This window comes from Podarcis pityusensis (assembly GCF_964106645.2).
Source record: "Podarcis pityusensis genome assembly, chromosome: 1".
In the NCBI taxonomy this organism is placed as follows: Eukaryota; Metazoa; Chordata; class Lepidosauria; order Squamata; family Lacertidae; genus Podarcis; species Podarcis pityusensis.
The window spans coordinates 5,950,983-5,970,497 of record NC_138028.1 but is presented as its reverse complement, the minus strand read 5'-3'; the positions used below and the strand labels follow the sequence as shown (position 1 = coordinate 5,970,497).

Below are 19,515 nucleotides of genomic sequence, written 5' to 3'. Positions count from 1 at the left end.
CTAAAAGGAATGACAGGGATGACCCACCGGAGACAACGGCCAGAGGAAATAATGGGAGCTGCAAATGCAAGACTCCATTGGAATACATGTGCCATTTCTGACAGACATTCTTGTCATTCTTTCAGTATATGCCAAGATGGGCAGCACCTTAAGGGATCGCATGTCAGAGCAAAGCACAGCCCCTTATAACGGACAAGGGACTTTCCTATGCAAAGCCACTACAAGGCTGTTCAGAATGCGTGGCTTTTGATTTCACCGCCATCGTTGCTGCAAGTTAAGCCTAAATTCTTCCTTAAGGGCAACCGAGGCAGACTGCCCCCCTTTGGAATAATAATAATAATAATAATAATAATAATTTATTATTTGTATCCCGCCCTACTGGCTGGGTTTCCCCAGCCACTCTGGGCGGCTTCCATAGAAACCAAAAATACACTAAAATATCACACATTAAAAACTTCCCTGAACAGGGCTGCCTTAAGATGTCTTCTGAATGTCAGGTAGTTATTTATCGCTTTGACATCTGATGGGAGGGCGTTCCACAGGGCAGGCGCCACTACCGAGAAGGCCCTCTGCCTGGTTCCCTGTAGCTTTGCTTCTCGCAATGAGGGAACCGCCAGAAGGCCCTCGGCGCTGGACCTCAGCGTCCGGGCAGAACGATGGGGGTGGAGACGCTCCTTCAGGTCTACTAGGCCGAGGCCGTTTAGGGCTTTAAAGGTCAACACCAACACTTTGAATTGTGCTCGGAAACGTACTGGGAGCCAATATAGGTCTTTCAAGACTGGTGTTATGTGGTCTCGGCGGCCACTCCCAGTCACCAGTCTAGCTGCCGCATTCTGGATTAGTTGTAGTTTCCGAGTCACCTTCAAAGGTAGCCCCACGTAGAGCGCATTGCAGTAGTCCAAGCGGGAGATAACTAGAGCGTGCCCCACTCTGGGGAGACAGTCCGCAGGCAGGTAGGGTCTCAGCCTGCGTATCAGGTGGAGTTGGTAGACAGCTGCCCTGGATACAGAATTGACCTGCGCCTCCAAAATGACTCCCAGGCCGCGCACCTGGTCCTTCAGGGGCACAGTTACCCTATTCAGGACCAGGGAGTCCTCCACATCAGCCCGCCCCCTGTCCCCCAAAAACAGTACTTCTGTCTTGTCAGGATTCAACCTCAATCCATTAGCCGTCATCCATCCTCCAACCGCCTCCTGACACTCACACAGGACCTTCACTGATTTGAAAGAGAGCTGGGTATCATCTGCATATTGATGGACACCCAGTCCAAACCCCCTGATGATCTCTCCCAGCGGCTTCATATAGATGTTAAAAAGCATGGGGGAGAGGACGGAACCCTGAGGCACCCCACAAGTGAGGGCCCTGGGGTCTGAACACTCATCCCCCACCACCACTTTCTGAACACGGCCCAGGAGGAAGGAGCGAAACCACTGTATAACAGTGCCCCCAGCTCCCAGCCCCTCTAGACGGTCCAGAATGATGTTATGGTCAATTGTATCAAAGGCCGCTGAGAGATCCAGCAGAACTAGGAAACAACTCTCACCTTTGTCCCTAGCTCGCCGGAGATCATCAACCAGCGCGACCAAGGCAGTTTCAGTCCCATGATGAGGCCTGAATCCCGATTGGAAGGGATCCAAATGGTCCGCATCCTCCAGGCGTGCCTGGAGTTGTTCAGCAACCACGCGCTCAGTCACCTTGCCCAAGAATTTGAGACTGGGCGATAGTTGGCCATACTGGCCGGGTCTAAAGATGGTTTTTTAAGAAGCGGTTTAATGACCGCCTCTTTCAGCGGATCTGGGAATGTTCCCTCACAGAGGGAAGCATTCACCAGCCCGCAGAGCCCATCGCCCAGCCCTTCCCGGCTTGCTTTTATTAGCCAGGATGGGCAAGGATCAAGGAGACAGGTGGTTGGTTAGGAGACAGGTGGTTGGAAAGGAAAGGATGGGCAGGATAAAGCTCAAACAGAGCTTCAGCTACAAAAGGGGGGTTTGGGGGGGGATACTCTGCTTTTTTTGTGTAGCTTCCCCACCCCCGTTTTTACTACTAGAGTAAGGCAGGCACTGGTGGAGGGCAAATGAGCAGACCGGCAGGAAATTGCTAGGTTATTTTAACCAAGGGTGGGGTTTTGACTTGGGTGGGTGTTGTTTCATCTGGAGGGCGGGGTTGTTTTTAAATGTTATGTGCTAATTTGGATTTTTGTATTGGTATCGGTGGGCTGGGGGATTGTTTTAGAGGCTTTTGCTGGGGAGCATATTTTTTATTACAGTCATACCTCGGGTTACAGACACTTCAGGTTGCACGTTTTCGGGTTGCGCACCATGCCGAACCCGGAAGTACCAGAACAGGTTACTTCTGGGTTTCAGCGCTTTGCGCATGCGCAGAAACACCAAATCACGACCCACACGTGCACAGATGCAACGCTGCAGGTTGCGAACGTGCCTCCCGCACGGATCACATTCGCAACCTGAGCGTCCACTGTAGTTTATATAATAATAATAAAAAAATTTATTTATATCCCGCCCTCCCCAGCCGAAGCAGGGCTCAGGGCGGCTAACAACAATAAAATAATACAACATTCCAAAATCATTTCATTATAAAATTAATTCAAATCAAATTGATGGCAACCATTAGGCTAGAGTTCTGTGAAGATTACCAAAAGAGGGAGTCAGGCTGTGCCCTGGCCAAAGGCCTGGTGAAACAGCTCTGTCTTGCAGGCCCTGTGGAAAGATGTCAAGTCCCGCAGGGCCCTAGTCTCTTGTGACAGAGTGTTCCACCAGATCGGAGCAACAGCCGAAAAAGCCCTGGCTCTAGTTGAGGCCAATACATTAGCATTGTTAATTGTTGTAATTATTTTTATTAAGTATTTTGTGCTGCTTTAACTTTGTGTTGTGAACTGCCCTGTTTGTTTAGGGCGGTATACAAATTTAATAAACAAACGAAAGCAGGGAGTGCTCATGGATGAGCGTTGTCGCGCCTGTCACTCACTGGAGGTCTGGCTATGCAGAGGTACAATTTACAGGTCCTGTGCCACCCATTTTGGAATTACGCTATCCATCAACCCCAGCCAACACAGCTGATGGAAATCACAGCACCAAACATCTGGAGGGTGCCAGGGTTGGGGAAGGCTGATATAAAGGGTGACCATCTTTTTCAAGTTCTGCTAGTAAGCTTCTGGAGGCCGCTGGCTGGTCACGGTAGCAGACAAGGTGCCAGGATAGGTTGACACTGCTTTGACATAACAAAGCAGCCCTTCTGATCTAATACCAAGAGCAGCGGTGTGTGGACTCCACTGGAATGCATGAGCAATCACAACAGCAGCTTACGTGGTCATTCATCAGTCTCTCTTTATTCGGTAAAAGGGCTGAAACAAGCCACAGACGCACATGAACGAAGCATGTGAGTGAGCCAACCCTGTCATCTGTTGAATTCCGAATCACGAGTGTCCTCTCTGGCTCCCATCAGGACAGACACAGGTTTGCATGCAAGCACCGCAAAACCAGCGCACTGCTTGTCAAATTACAACCAATTATCTTTTAAAAACTGGCAAGAGCCCAACTCCAGGCATCATCTAAACACGACGCTTTTTGCAGCTGTTACACTCACCGCATTCTGCTGTTTTGAAAACCCTCATGACCTCAGAAGCATTATGCTCACTTTCTCCCACAAGTTAGCTGGTTCTAATCAGCAAGACCTTCTCCTGCAGCAGAGTGTCATTTGACGTTACTGCTCAAAATCACAAACTTAGTGAGAACTGCAAGCAGATAGAAGCAAACACACACACACCGGAAAAATCAGCATTACCAAAGCATGAAGACTGCTAGGGTAAAATCCTGGCTGTGGAGACGAAAAAAGGCAAGGAAAAAAGGGAGATAAGATGAAACTAAGCATCCCGCCAGACCAGTGGTTTCCAAACTGCAGTCTGGAGAGTCCTGGGGCTGCTTGTGGATCTGCTTTCATATGCAACAGGTCCCTGGTTAAATCCCAGGTAGGACTGGGAAAGCCTCCTGGTCTGAAACCCTGGAGAACCACTGCTAATCAGTGTAGACCAGTGTTCCTCAGGTCCTCAGCTGTTATTGGACTACAACTCCCATCATCCCTGACCTTGACCACTAGTCCTGCTAGCCAGGGGCGATGGGAGTTGCAGCCCCACAACAGCTGAGGACCCAAGTTTGAGAAACATTTATGTAGATAAGCCTGATCTAGATGGACCAATCGTCTGGCTCTGCACAAGGTAGATTCCTATGTAGGAAGCTGCAGCGAAGGGCAGAAATCCACCGTTAAGAACATCAAAAGCGCCTGGCTTCTGGGTAAAGGGAAAGCCTCTCCTCCTTACAGAGGGGAGGAGTTGTTAGTAGGAGCAGTTTCCCAGTTGGCAGGGGGCGTTCCAGCCCCCTGCCCAGCTGGCCTGGCTGCCGTGCCACGCCCCCAGATAGCCAACCAACCAGGTGGAGGCTTGGGGGCGGGGTTTTGCCGCTCACATGTGGCCTCGGCAGCACTTCCCTTTCATTCTGCTGCTGGTTTTCGTCGGATCACCCACCCACCCTCCCTTTAGTTCGCTGCTTGGTTCTTGACCTTGCTATGGACCTGTGGTTGGTCGCCTTGGTTGTCCAAGGGGCCTGGTAGGAATTTTTATCTAACTGGCAAATTGGCACTGGCCACTTGGTTTTTCACCTACCTTGTAGCAAATCGTCACAACTTTTAGGTATTGGCGGTTAGGTATTGGAATATGCTTGTGTATTGGATGGCAGGGTGTGGCCATCGCCTACCCCTCCACCTTATGGGTATTCCGGTAAAGGAATCCGGCGGTCGTGAATCCTGTCCGACGCCCTTGCTGGTGGCTAGGGCCATGGCATGACCCCTGGTGACATCAGGGGGAGTTTCCAGTTGTATTTGCATCAACAAGCTCCTCCCACTGGTGGTTAACCCTCGTTAGACTCACCAGTCCCTGAGGGGGTGGAGTCACGCTCTGTTGTTTTATCCAATGCCTGAGCCAATACCTCTCACATGCTGTAATCAATAAAGTTGTGGCCTTTTTTAGCCCATTAACCTAATATACTGTGTCCATGTGTCTTTCTTATCCCCAAGCGGGTGGCAGGTCCTTGAATCACAACAGCTCATTTAGTCCGGCATCCTGCTCTCTGAGTGGGCGACCAGATGCCTCAATGGGAAGCCTGAGCAAAGGAACTGAGTGCAACAGCCCCTCTCCCCACTTGCGATTCCTACCAACTCCTATTGAGTGGAATATCACCTCTGAAAGTCCATGGATCTGTATCGAAAGAAGCCGAGGACGTGTCATCTCCCTGCCCCAGTCTGTTCTGGACCTTCCACCAACCCTCTGGAGCAGATCTGGGCTGGAAAAGGGGACATTGGGGAGGGGGAGAGAAGGGGGGGAAGTCCTTGCACTAAATAGACAACTCAGTTGGGTACAACCCATGGCTTCGGACGCAAGGTTGGGAAAATTCCAAATAGGGAATCAGGTTGCGTTAACACATTTTAATTTTCTTTTTGGAAAATAATGCGTTACAAAGAAGGATAAGAAACGTAACAGACACAGTTAATGCAGCCCAATCACGCAACTCAGTTCCTATGGTCCTCCAGACAGCCAAATGCACAGAAAAGCACACATGTTTAAGTTACTGTGACCTTTGAACCCACAAACTGCTCACAAGGGAGGGGGGGCATAATGTGGGTTTTCTGGGAAACAACTAGCAAAATAAACTGCCCTGAAGGAAAGAACAGGTCTTTTGAGCAGCAAATGGTACCCCTGTGGTTTTCGCACCTATGTTCTAGGCTTGTATGGCTAGGAGGCAACTTCAAAGGATTCAAAATATCTGCTGGAAAAACCACTTAACATAACTCTCCCAAGTTGTAAACAGGACTGCTTTGTGCGCAAGGAGAAATTGCCGCCGCTGGAGGGCATTTTGAAAAAGTCACTTATTGTTTGCAATTGTGCATTTCTCTAAACTGAAAGCGTATTTGGATTTTCATGGGCCACTAAGCTCCAATAAGAAACAGGGAGGGGGAATCATCAACCATGTCTCCCCAGCTTATGTTTAAAAATATATATATCAGGACAAAAGACACATAGCATTTTGATGGCAAAAAGCTACATCTATGCAGGCTCCCAGGCTACCCTTCCCTTGTGCACATACACCAAACAAGAAAACATCAATGTGAGGTTTTAAGACTAAACTACACACAACCGCTAGGTCTACGTCAGCTGGAGAAATGCTTTAGGATCCTAGGCACAAACATGACATTTGGAGATTTTTCCAGTCCATTTCAAAGATATCTGTCTCTCTCACTTTTAACTTTTTTGAACTGTGCTTTGGAAATCATTTGGGGGAGTGGGGAATAACTGAAAACAAAAGCAGTTGTGGAATAGAAACAATACAGAGTTTTTTTAAGTTTAAAAGGGTCAGATCAAAATGGTGTGCTAGAAAAGCAGCCATCAAGCAGCAAAAATAACAACATGCAGAAGTTCTCAGCAGACGAGATCAAAACCACCATTCATTAAAAGCGCAGGCTGGTGAAGTCATCACCCAAGCACCTAAAACTTAACCCTGCACCTGTTCTCTGTGGAGAGGATATGCTGTAGTTGGGTGCTGCCCTCTGAAAGGGTGTCACGCAACACACTTGCCACCCGCTGGCCCCCCCGGTGTTGGAGACACCCAGATAACAGCCACCAATGGGGACCCCCGAATGCCTGTGCTGGTTTGTATGGGAGTGGGCAGTCCTTTAGATGACTGTGCCCCAAGCCATAGCCATAACGGGTGCCTGAAAGTTAAAAACAGCACTCTGTGAATTGTATCCAGAAACAGGCAGGAGGGCAGTAGAGCTGTTTTAAAACACAAAAAAGGCAAATAGGTGTGAAGTTCTCCTTCTTTTCAAGGACTGTAGTTTAGTGGTACAGCACAACTTTCCGTCCTTGGCATCTTCAGGTAGGGATGGAGAGCTGCCCCAACTCAGTGGACAATATGGGGCTGGATGAATCAATGGTGTGACTCGGGGTAAGGCAGTTTACTACACTCCTACCCTCCTCACTTCAGGAAATCATAGAATCATAGAGTTGGAATAGACCACAAGGGCCATCGAGTCCAACCCCCTGCCAAGCAGGAAACACCATCAGAGCACTCCTGACATATGGTTGTCAAGCCTCTGCTTAAAGACCTCCAAAGGAGGAGGCTCCACCACACTCCTTGGCAGCAAATTCCACTGTCGAACAGCTCTTATTGTCAGGAAGTTCTTCCTAATGTTTAGGTGGAATCTTCTTTCTTGTAGTTTGGATCCATTGCTCCGTGTCCGCTTCTCTGGAGCAGCAGAAAACAACCTTTCTCCCTCCTCTATATGACATCCTTTTATATATTTGAACATGGCTATCATATCACCCCTTAACCTCCTCTTCTCCAGGCTAAACATGCCCAGCTCCCTATGATCTGCAGCTACCCCTGTGTGCGCTCCCTCTATGCCTTCAGGGTCAAATACACTATCTACTCTTCCACCACACAAAACTCTAAGCCCCCAAGTGTGAGTTGTCGGTCAACCATCAGATTTTTACAAGACACTTCTTTAACCACCTGCAGACTGGCACAGCTGGAGAAACTTGGCCAATCTTGTTCCTACAAAAGATTTCCCCCAGCTAACGGGGTATTCTGCATGCAACATTCAGAAGCCTGTGTGGATATGGCAAGGATCAGCAGCTATCAGTCTGAACCGCTTCACTGCTGAAACAGCAGGTCTCTCCCAAGCTCCAGCCCTCCTGACAATGGAAACAGACAGCGTTTAGATCAGTAGGTTCTCATGATGACCCAGTATCTTGTTCTATAAACGCGTGAAGTCCTATTGCAACAGATACAGGAACATAGGAAACTACCTTACATGGAGGTCAAGGCCATTGGTCCATCAAAGATCAGCATTGTCTACACTCATGGCAGCAGCCCTCCAGGATGATGGATTTGTAGAGTTGGGACCCCAACGGTCATCTTGGCCAACCCCCCGCAATGCAGGAACCTCAACTAAAACATCAATGACAGGTGGCCATCCAAACTATGCTTGGAAACCTCCAAGGAAGGAAAGTCCACCACATTCTGGGGGAGTCTGTTCCACTGCTGAACAGCTCTTATCAGAAAGTTATTATTGAGGTTTAGTCAGAATCTCCTTTCTTGTAACTTGAAGCCATTGCTTTGAGCCCTACCCTTTGGAGCAGGAAAAAACAAACTTACTCCATCTTCCATGTGACAGAACTCTTCCAGCCAAATATATTGCTCTGTTTTCCTTTGGAGTCCAAGAGGGGGGTCTTTTGTCTGGGCAGTCCAGGACCTCCATGCACACTGGCTAGGCTTGCACCCCGGGCGTCACTTCAGTACTGCGAACGCAGCGGTTTGACTTCAGCCCTGGAGGAGCGCTCCATTGTCTATCGAGTCAGACGGATGCCAACAAAAACAACGGCCCATATACTATGAAAAGTGCGCAAAGCGATCTGAGCCCAGGTTTTTTTAATACATATTTTCTAGAAGGGAGCGACTCACACAAGACTAGGAAGAAACAGGGTGAGCGTAAGGGAGTGGCGTTGATTGTTTAATGACTGTTCATCACACAAGTTTTTATTTCAGCTGCTGCCGTGCGTTTACTGAAAACCCAATAAAAACCGCTGATAGGCAGTGCCATGCAACAGCAGGCACAAGCTGGATGCAGTGCCAGCACAGCTAGTGAATGAGACTCTTTCACTCCCTAGATGTCTGGACACTCCTTCCCTCCTTTGCACTCAGTATCCCAAACACACCCAGTCCCCGAAGCAAAAGATTATCCATTTATTAAAGAGGAAATGCACAGCAGAGAACTTGCCAGCTATGGTTTCAAAGGCCAAACTCATCACAAGCGAAAGTCCAGAGGGGAAGCGACGTTTATGATCGGAACAAGTGCATTTACATGTTATGACTGGGGAGAGAAGAGTCAATGGTAGACTTGAGGAAGCTATAAACCGTAAGAGAAAGGCTGCAGTGTATTGCCTACTCTCCTAAGAAGGCACTGCTCAGAAATTACGCCAGATGTTCCACTCCCAGTTTATGTCAGCCTTGGGACCAACACTTCGGATTAGCATCTGAAGAGGGGGTTTTATTATCCCCCATCAATAGCTTGCAAGCTGCTATCAGATGCTCTGAAGGCACCTGGTGGTGTAGTCTCCATCTCTGAAGCTAAGGAGGTCAGGGCCTGACCAAGCCTTCTCCCCGCTTATCTTAAGTCTCATTTAGTAGGGATATGTGGTGCAGGAGCAGCAGGAAAGGCAGGCAGAGTATTGGGCTTCTCTGTGTGCTTGCCTACAAGATCCCCTCCAGGCCACCCGGCTGGTTTCCAAACAGATTCAGACAGTCGGAGGCACAGCTACTCTTTATTTGATGAGTTCAAATGTCTAGCCAACCTAATTCACAAAAAATACAGCTCATCTCTATGTATAAGTAAGCCACACCATGCTTTCCCCTCTTCCATAAAGAAAAAACACTGCACAGTCACACATAATCCTGTAAGCATAACAAACCCTGGAAAAGAGAAGATGGGAAATGCAGGTTTGGCTAACGATGCACTCCAGACCATTCATTCATTATGTAGCTCAGTTAGGCACCAAACTACCGGCAGCCCCTGCCTCTAAAGTTCAAATGTGCTTTTAGCTTGTAAGGCGCTTTGCTCCAGTCTTTTATTTCAACTTTACAGTATCCTTATTGAAGCGTTCAAAATTCGTCAGGCACGAGGAGCATTTTGCACCTGGCTATCAGTGCCAGGGCACCAGGATGGCGCCTGGTGTCTCCACCATCTGGAGGTGCATGCCTGAGGATCCTTGAATCTTGACTGTTTTCACACACTGGCAACACATTCTGTAGAATTCTATTCATTATATTGTACCTGCACAATCAAAATGAATTTCAGGAACCAAAACATCATACTGAAAAATATGACTTTCAAACCATCTGGTCCAAAAACAGCAACTAGGCTTTCCATTTTGGCGACTGTAACCCTGTTTATGGTGCTGGAGGAAACTCTTGAGAGTCCCATGGACTGCAAGAAGATCAAACCAATCCATTCTGAAGGAAATCAGCCCTGAGTGCTCACTGGAAGGACAGATCCTGAAGCTGAGGCTCCAAGACTCTGGCCACCTCATGAGAAGAGAAGACTCCCTGGAAAAGACCCTGATGCCTGTAAAGATGGAGGGCACAAGGAGAAGGGGACGACAGAGGACGAGATGGTTGGACAGTGTTCTCGAAGCTACTAACATGAGTTTGACCAAACTGCAGGAGGCAGTGGAAGACAGGAGTGCCTGGCATGCTTTGGTCCATGGGGTCACAAAGAGTTGGACACAACCAAACGACTAAACAACAACAACAACCACCACCACCACCACCCTGCTTTAAGGAGCCATTTGGCACCTAGTTTGTATAATTGAGTTTCTAATACTGTATTATTGGCTTGAGCCATTATTACTTCCATCTTTGAGACATTTCATAAGACCAACAAGCATGCTCATAGCCGAGGTTTGAAATGAGATCCCTGAAGTGCCCATCACCCCAGCCATCCAGAAAACAACAACACCAGGAACATTTATTGGGTCAAAAGCAACAGCAAAAACTCAGAGCTCTCAAGACAGAGAGGATGCATTGAATAGTTGTGTTCTCAATCAACCAACACCTACATAATGGAGTGTGTGTGTGTCTGCATCTGCTCTCCTTGTAGAGACACAGCGGTTTTCCTTTCCAGCTTGTAGAGAAGCCAAGCTCTTTGAGCAGACATGTGGGGAGCAGCTCTATTATTCCCCTATCAGGGTACAGTATACAGAATGTATTTAATGAAGGACTGCTCACTAGGAGGCAGGCAAAAAGGGGCCCACCTCGCAAACCACCATGTGATGGGTCAAAGCTGTGACAGGGAAACATTTCAGCCCGAGGACCACATTCCGCCATGGCCAATCTTCCAGGGGCCGCATGCAAACAATGGGTGGGACCAGAAGCAAAAGTAGGCAGAGAAACAGATGCAAGCCTTATTTTTGTACAGTCCGCTGTATTCCAGCAACACAGAAGTCAAAGGCTTCTGGCTTTTGTCATAGGTTCCCAACACCCCCACACAATTCTCCATCCAGGAAATATGGAGTAATTATCACAGGTAAAGGACACATTCCAGCCAGGTGGAGGCACTTTGGAGGATGGGGAGCAGGGCTGGTGAGAGGCATCATCTGGGGAAGAGTCCTGAAGTCCATTTGGTCCATTTGTTAAAAGAAGAACATCTGGGTAGGAGGGTGGAGAAGCAAGGCAGTCTGGAAATAAAGAGCAAGTGCCTCCTATAGAAAAAAAGATGCAACACATTTTGATATGGCTCTCAAGTTTGCATCCGCTGTGAATTCCCATCACTCTATTCATGGGAACATGTTGGCTTATTAATTGGTAGAACCACTTGAGAAAGGCTGTACTTAAAAATTTTAAAAAATCCTTACGCACAGACACGCGCGCAGGCACACACACCACCCCAGCAACCTGAGGTCACATTCTTCCATTTGTTAATAAAAGATTCAGGCTGGCATCCTAATAACATATTCGGAACCGCGGCTCAAAAAGCACATCATAGACATTCTTTAAGCCTCAAACACCAAAGCAAGAATCGCTAGCTACTGTCATTATGCCCTTTGTTTAAAAATGGCATAAGCATATTTAACCTACCCAAAACCATGCAATTAGTATGAGCGCAATGCTGAGGCTTCAAGAAAAGGAATTTTTAAAGAGACACTAATGTGCCGAGCATTTAAAGCCTGGTGCCAGCTCACTCGGTGCACGCTGTGTTGAGCCCATTGCAGAGTGTCGTCAGTGAATCCTGAAGTGTCACTGCGCATCTGACGACACTCTGTCCAATCCTGTTCCACAATACGCTCTTTATGTAACTGCCACACAGCAATGAGACCAAGAAAGGGAAGGGAACAGAACTGATCATACAAGCACGAAAACAGGGATGAAAAGATACGCATCACTTTTTATTTTAAAAAATGTCCACTGCATTTTAATAGGCTGCATTTGCAGAATCCACCGAGAAAAACAGCTTCCGCTAAGACACTGTACTGCCAGTTTGTATGGCATGGATTTCATTCCTAACATCAGGCAACTCTAGATGGGCAATTCGGTACTGTGGACAAGAACCAGACAATAAACTGGCAAGAACCAGTTTATACTCTCAGTAAAATCAAATAGTAAAGCTTCTCCTGGATTGATCCACTTCAGGCTGCCGCAGGTGGGAATGGAATATTCCAGCACTCAGCTATGCAAGTTATCTAGCATGTTAGAGAGAAAGGTTCAGTCTAGATTTCTCCCAGTCATTATCTCTGGAGCTTTTGCCATAATTATATGATTTTCAAGTGTGGTCGAAGGTAGCACTCTGGCCTCCCTTGCTTCAGATATATGGCTTATAATACATTTGGTATTGGGAACTCAGATAGGAGCCAAATGGCTCCTGAAACCAAGGTTACAGGCGCCAAAACAGTTTGCCATTTGGGTGCAAGATGGCTCTAATGTCTTATTTTTCAAATGATGGACTGACTATGATTGATTATCAGTTAAACGTCTGGCTAGTTCGGATGGCACCCTGAGCTAGGTTAAGAGCTTTGATACCTTAAAGAAGAAAAGTCCCTTGATCCAGGGACAGTCCACATATATAGTGGACTATTTCAACTTCTTCTTCTTCTTAATGGAGACTGCTCCTGCTCAGGCTGCATAGAAAAAGCATTTTGGTTCCAGAAATTCATTCTGTTGTGCAGATAAAATATAACTGATAGAATTCTACAGGATGGGGTATTAGTGTGTGAAAACAGGCAAGACCCTGTGATCCCCAGGCACGCACCTCCAGATGGTGGAGACGTCATGCGCCATCCTGGTGCCCCAACATCTTCACTTGGTCGCAAGTGATCAGAAGCCAGGTGCAAAATGTAGCTCGCTAATTTCAAACACTGGATACATACAGGCATATACAGTGGTACCTCAGGTTAAGTACTTAATTCGTTCCGGAGGTCCATTCTTAACCTGAAGCACCACTTTAGCTAATGGGGCCTCCTGCTGCTGCCACGCCGTTGGAGCACGATTTCTGTTCTCATCCTGAAGCAAAGTTCTTAACCTGAAGCACTACTTCTGGGTTAGCGGATGTAACCTGAAGCGTACAAAGCCTGAAGTGTATGTAACCCGAGGTACCACTGTATATTTATTTATTTATTTGTTTGCCAGCTTTCCACAATTCGAATCATGCTCCAGGCAGCTTATAACATGAAAAAATACATAACTGCAACATAGCAGAAGTAATCATAAGCAACAAATAAAACATCAAAATATAAACAAGCAAACTGAAGAATTTCCACATAAATCGCAAAAACCCAACAGCAACAACAACCCAACCCAACTAAAAACCCCCGCAAACAACACCACAGCTCAAGAGCTTGTTCAGCAGCGTCAGCTTTTGTAGCTGGAGTCAGTCAGGGAGAGTGTGCAACCTCACCCATGTACCCATGTATGGAGTTCCCAAGGGGTCTCTCAACTTTGCACCATTTTACCTGAAAACTGTAGCAGGACAGCAGAGAGGAAGGGAACAAAGCTTGCCAACTTAAGATGTTTAAAGATAAAATTTGAGGCCTGCGCAGCTTGGCTCTAACACAGCAGCAAAAGGCGAAGCTGACAGATCCCCTCTACAGCCGGACCCCATACAGATTTCAAGGGAATGAGGCACCATTAGCAAATTCCTTATCAGCTAGGGTTGCCATATGTCTGGGAAATACCAGACATGTCCTCTTTTGGGGGGACCAACAGGCCCATCCAGGGGGATTTTTACATTTTAAAGGAAATGTCTGGGATTTGGGGGGGTATTTATTTATTTGGGGGTTGTCTCAGGCGGCTCTGCACACTGTAGCCACTGCCAGCTCAAGCCCAAGTTGGGAAAAGAGGCACACTGGTGAAGCGGCGGCCTCATACACCAGCGCCCCTCTTTCACCAGCTCGGGCTGTCCTCTTTTTTGTTCTTCAAGATATGGCAACCCTATTATCAGAATCACCTTCTTTTTCATCTGTTCCCTCCGTGGAGCAGCAGCTACACTGGTGTGAGAGCCCTTGTGGAAAAAGGAGCATGGGCAGGTAATGCTCTCCTAAATTAAGCTGGCTGGCAGGAACCCTAGTTATGGGGTAATTGCTTTCCCCCAGCAGCATCAATAGCAATGGCAGGTGTTCTTTAAAGGGAAAGGGATGAATGGCTGAAATTCCTCTGGCAGAAGCAGCCATGGGAACCTCTGTTAAAGGGGTAGCAGTGGGAAGATGTAGGTTTTTTCCAAAGAACTAGCTCTTCTAAGGTACAGTAGTCAGTGCATTTTACAAGATCACATATTGCATAACTAGCTTAGAAGAATGCTAGTATTTGTATAGCATTAGCAAAAACACCATTCATTTTTATTCTCTGGGAGCACCCACAAAACACATGCATTAAGGAGTCAACACCATGGGACTCATTCTTCATATCCACAAGTGTGCACTGGTGAAAAGTCACTTATTCTACCACAGGAATACCACTTATTCTGCCACCAACTCAAAAGGCAACAGTCATGCCATCATGGATTCCTCATAGCTCAAACCAAACAGAGCTACCCGAACATACCTTATATTTTTACAGCCAAGGAGTAAAAACTGAGGACTCCAGCACTGAGAGTCCACAGTCCCTTCTCAAACCTTCCCTTTGGAAAGAAGCACATGACACGTCACACAAGCCAATTACCTGTGCAGGTAAGAGAAAAATTGTGTACGCAGGCATACAGGGTTTCCCTTACTATTACCATTACAATTTATTGCCTGCCCTTCACACTAAGATCCCAGGGCGGGAAGCAACAATTAAAACACATTATTAAATCCAGTTTAAAACAAATTTAAAATTACAAAAATAAGTGAGTAAACTGAAGGGCAAAATATATCCTAGCTCACTAAAATCTTTGGAACCATGTCCAGTTAACTATATACAGGCACAGACAGAAACAAATAAAGTCCCATTTAAATTAACAGACGGCACAATAACAAGCATGACTTGTAGTCCTGCCTTTTTTCCTTTTGCTAACTGCACCAAATTGTCTGTTTTAGGTTTTTATTGCCTTTTAACTGGCTTCAATGCAAACGAGCTACCTTTGTAAGAAAAGAGATTAACAAATGCAACAGCAAAATAATCACAATCTTGTCTACTCAGAAGTAAATCCTGCTGAATTCAACAGGGCTTGCTCCCAGGTGTGGGAGGCCAAGATCCGCAAGCTGCACGCTCCTTCTGTGTTGCAAATTCATCGTGTCAGAAGGAGCCTTTTGGGACCTGGGCTGGCAATTGCTCCAGTTTCCTAATCCCCTAAGCCAAAAAAGGGGCTGAGATGTGAAGCTCCTCCGAGGTCCCTGGTGATGGAACAAGGAAGTCTTTGCAATTCGGGCAGCAGGGTCAAGCCTCCTTTCTTGAATTTAAGGGAACCGTTTGGCTTAGGGGCAGCCTTCAAAAGGCACAGAATCAAATCCCAAAGAGTTGGAAAAAAGGGGGGGAAAGAATATGAGTGTGAAGAAACAAATCCCTGCCTCCTGGAAACAGAAAATCTCTCCATCATCCCAAACCCTGGAAGCAGCAGGGACTCCAACTCCATATTCCCCAAGCACGACAAAATCCTAAATATAGGGGTCCTCCTACACTCAAGCAGGGGGTGGGGGAAATGGGGACAAGAAGCCTCCGCCCCACACAAAAAAAACAACAACCCTGAAATGCAAAGGCAGCCCAAATCCTGCAGGGCCCCCTCTTTAAGCCCTGAATACGGAGAAGCCCCCATAACGCCCAAAGCTAAAGAGAAGGAGGTCCAGACCCCCACCAAAAAGGATGGAGACACCTCGAGTCCACGCCTCGACCCCACAGACACCCCAAAATATGTGCAGGGGGGAGGGATTCCTCTTCCCAAAATGAGGCTGAAACCCGAACGACCCCGCCTCAAATATCACCCCCCCCAAAAAAGGGAAGGATAATTCCCCTACAAGCCTTCAGGGGGAGGAAACCCCTCATATAGGGGGCAGGTCCAATTATAGCGCTGAAAAGCGGGAATTGGGGGTGTGGGGCTCCCAAGGGCGCCCTCGAGGGTTGTTTTGGTGAGGGGGTGAAGGAAGCCCGCCGCTGTGGTTCCCGAGGCCCGCGGCGGGTTCCACGCGAGCCCCCGGCGCGGGCCCTCCCGCGAGCGGCCTCGCCTCACCTGGCGAGGGGGCGGCTCTGGGGCCTCCGACGCTCCTGCTCCTTCTGCTGGCGGCGGCGGCGGCGGCGCTTCTCCTCCTCCTCCTCCTCCTCCGGCGCTACCTTCGCCGACGTCTCCTCCGTCCCGCTTCCCTCGCTCGGCCCCCGACCCGCGCTGGGAGGAGCCGCGGCCTCCCGCCAATCCAAGGCCCGGGGCGGAGCAGCGGCGCCGAGTGGGGCGCCGCCCGCCGGGGGAGGCTGCTGCGGCGGCGGCAGGCAGGCAGGCAGGGCTGGGCCGAGCCGACCAGGCGCCCGCTCCGACCGGCGGGCCTCGCCGGCTCCCCGCCGCCTCAGCAGGGACAGGCGGGCAGGCCTCCGACGCCCCCAACGCCGCCGCGGGGCTGAGTGGATTTGGGGCCCGGGGCCAAGCTCAGCCCCCGGGACACCCACACAAGCCCCGGCGCGGGCAAGGCCCTGGGGCCCGGCGCCACGCTTATGGGGGTTATTATTAGTATTGGTTCATTTCCTATGCCGCCCTTCCTCCGAGGATCACAGGGCGGTGGAAGAACACAAAAATATACAAAAGGGAAGAGGGCAGCCGCTTTAGTAGTGCCAGGTTGCGGGGCTGGCTTTTATTAATATTATTATTATTATTATTATTTCTATACAGTCATACTTCGGGTTACAGACGCTTCAGGTTGTGTTTTTTTGGGGTTACGGACCACCAAAACCCGGAAGTATTGGAACAGGTTACTTCTGGGTTTCAGCAGTAGCGCATGCACAGAAGCGCTAAATTTCTCTTTGCGCATGCGCAGAAGTGCCAAATCGCAACCCGCGCATGCACAGACGCGCAGCTGCGGGTTGCGAACGTGTATCCCGCACGGATCACGTTCGCAACCCAAGCGTCCACTGTACCTCCCTCCGGGGATCACAGAGCGTTTTGTAGTATAAAAGCACAAAAATCTATGTGTTAAAGGCTCAAACGTAAGAGGGCGGCCGCTTTAGTAGTGCCAGGTTGCGGGGCTGGCTTTATTATTACTATTATTATTTATTTACATTTCTATACAGTCATACCTCAGGTTACAGACACTTCAGGTTGGGTTTTTTCAGGTTAAAGGTAAAGGGACCCCTGACCATTAGGTCCAGTTGTGGCTACTCTGGGGTTGCGGCGCTCATCTCGCTTTATTGGCCGAGGGAGCCGGCGTACAGCTTCCGGGTCATGTGGCCAGCATGACTAAGCCGCTTCTGGTGAACCAGAGCGGCGCACGGAAACGCCGTTTCCCTTCCCGCCGGAGCGGTACCTATTTATCTACTTGCACTGTGACGTGCTTTCGAACTGCTAGGTTGGCAGGAGCTGGGACTGAGCAATGGGAGCTCACCCTGTCGCGGGGATTCGAACCGCCGACCTTCTGATCAGCAAGTTCTAGGCTCTGTGGTTTAACCCACAGCGCCACCCGCGTCCCTTGGTACTAACTCTTAAACCCAGTTTAATATAAGGTTACCAGACATCCCCATTTCCTGGGGTCAGTCCCCAGATTTACAAATCAATCCCCTGATAAAATCCTATCATTCCTACTGAAGTTGAAACGTGCCCCCGGATTCATTGAAAAAAAATCTGGTAACCTTACAGTGGTACCTCGGGTTACATACGCTTCAGGTTACAGACTCCGCTAACCCAGAAATAGTGCTTCGGGTTAAGAACTTTGCTTCAGGATGAGTACAGAAATCGTGCTCCGGCGGCGCGGCAGCAGCGAGAGTCCCCATTAGCTAAGGTGGTGCTTCAGGTTAAGAACAGTTTCAGGTTAAGTACGGACCTCTGGAACGAATTAAGTACTTAACCCGAGGTACAGTACCACTGTAGTTTAATACCAATTTTTCTCTCCCCCCCCCCCCCGGAAAGTGCTAACCTTAACTTGAGCCTGGTGCCAGTTTTTTAAAGTTTATTTGGTTTGGTGGGCTTTTTGTTTTTAACATGTGGTGCTAATCTTACAGGCAGCCTGATACCAGCCACCCCCACAATGCAAAGCTTTGACAATCTTCTGCTAAAGGATGGTCTGCATATTGTATAACTTTCCCCGAGACACTTAGCCTCTCGGCATTACAGCCTTTCCCAGGCATGAAGAAAACAAGAGATAAAATTACAGCCCTATCTTATCACGGTCCAAGGAAGAAGTCTGATTCTGTCAGAGTAATTAGGGGATCAGCCAAACCTCAGCAGCTCTGGTGTGTGGGCAGTGGATTATTTAATTATTGCGCTTATCAGGGCTTTTCATGGGCGTATACCACCTTATCACCATGCTGTTTGCTTTAACCGTGAAAACAATTGCCTGCAGACACTCTGCACAGCTCCCCAATTTTTGCTCAAGATAGGCTAAGAGCTGCATGTCAGTGGAGACATTTTCCTCAAGGGGTGGAAAGGTGCTTAGATGCTTTTGCACATGGGTAGGCAAACTAAGGCCCGGGGCTGGATCCGGCCCAATCGCCTTCTAAATCCAGCCCGCGGACGGTCTGGGAATCAGCGTGTTTTTACATGAGTGGAATGTGTGCTTTTATTTAAAATGCATCTCTGGGTTATTTGTGGGGCATAGGAATTTGTTCATTTCTCTTTCTTCAAAATATAGTCCGGCCCACCACATGGTCTGAGGGACGGTGGACCGGCCCACGGCTGAAAAGTGTTGCTTACCCCTGGCTTAGATGCCTTTGCAGCTGCTCCCAAGTCATGTGGTCCCATTTGGAAACCTTAAGGAGACTAAGTGGGACCCAAAATATGTCTCATCCCACACTCTGTCGTCAGCAGCGGCCACCCAGAAAAGTACATGCCCTCCAACATTTCTCTGATGAATATAGGGACGTCCCATTCCATAATGATAATTTTATTATTTATACCCCACACATCTTACTGAGTTGCCCCAGCCGCTTTGGGCAGCTTCCAACATACCGTATTTTTTGCCCCATAGGACGCACTTTTTCCCCTCCAAAAATGAAGGGGAAATGTGTGTGCGTCCTATGGGGCGAATGCAGGCTTTCGCTGAAGCCTGGAGAGCGAGAGGGGTCGGTGCGCACCGACCCCTCTCGCTCTCCAGGCTTCGCGCAGATCTCCGTAAGCCGTGGGAGCCCGCACCGGGCTCCCACGGCTTGCGAAGAGTTGCCTGCATGCCAAAGGCTGGGTGCGCTGAGCTCAGCGCGCCCAGACTTCCCACAGTTCTCCGCAAGGCGCAGGAGCCTGACGCTGGGCTCCCGCGGCTTGCGGAGAGTTGCCTGCATGCCGAAGGCTGGGCGCACT

The 19,515-nt window shown here is 48.6% G+C and overlaps 1 protein-coding gene across 1 annotated transcript in view; it reads right to left on the bottom strand.

The window, feature by feature from the left end:
* Positions 1-16,429, bottom strand: part of FBXO34 (F-box protein 34) — a 60,535-nt gene extending 44,106 nt beyond the window's left edge. Inside the window, exon 1 of the mRNA XM_080973484.1 lies at positions 16,255-16,429. The gene's annotated coding sequence lies outside the window, so the exon portion shown is untranslated. The remainder of the gene's footprint in view (positions 1-16,254) is intronic.
* Positions 16,430-19,515: the final 3,086 nt, after the last annotated feature.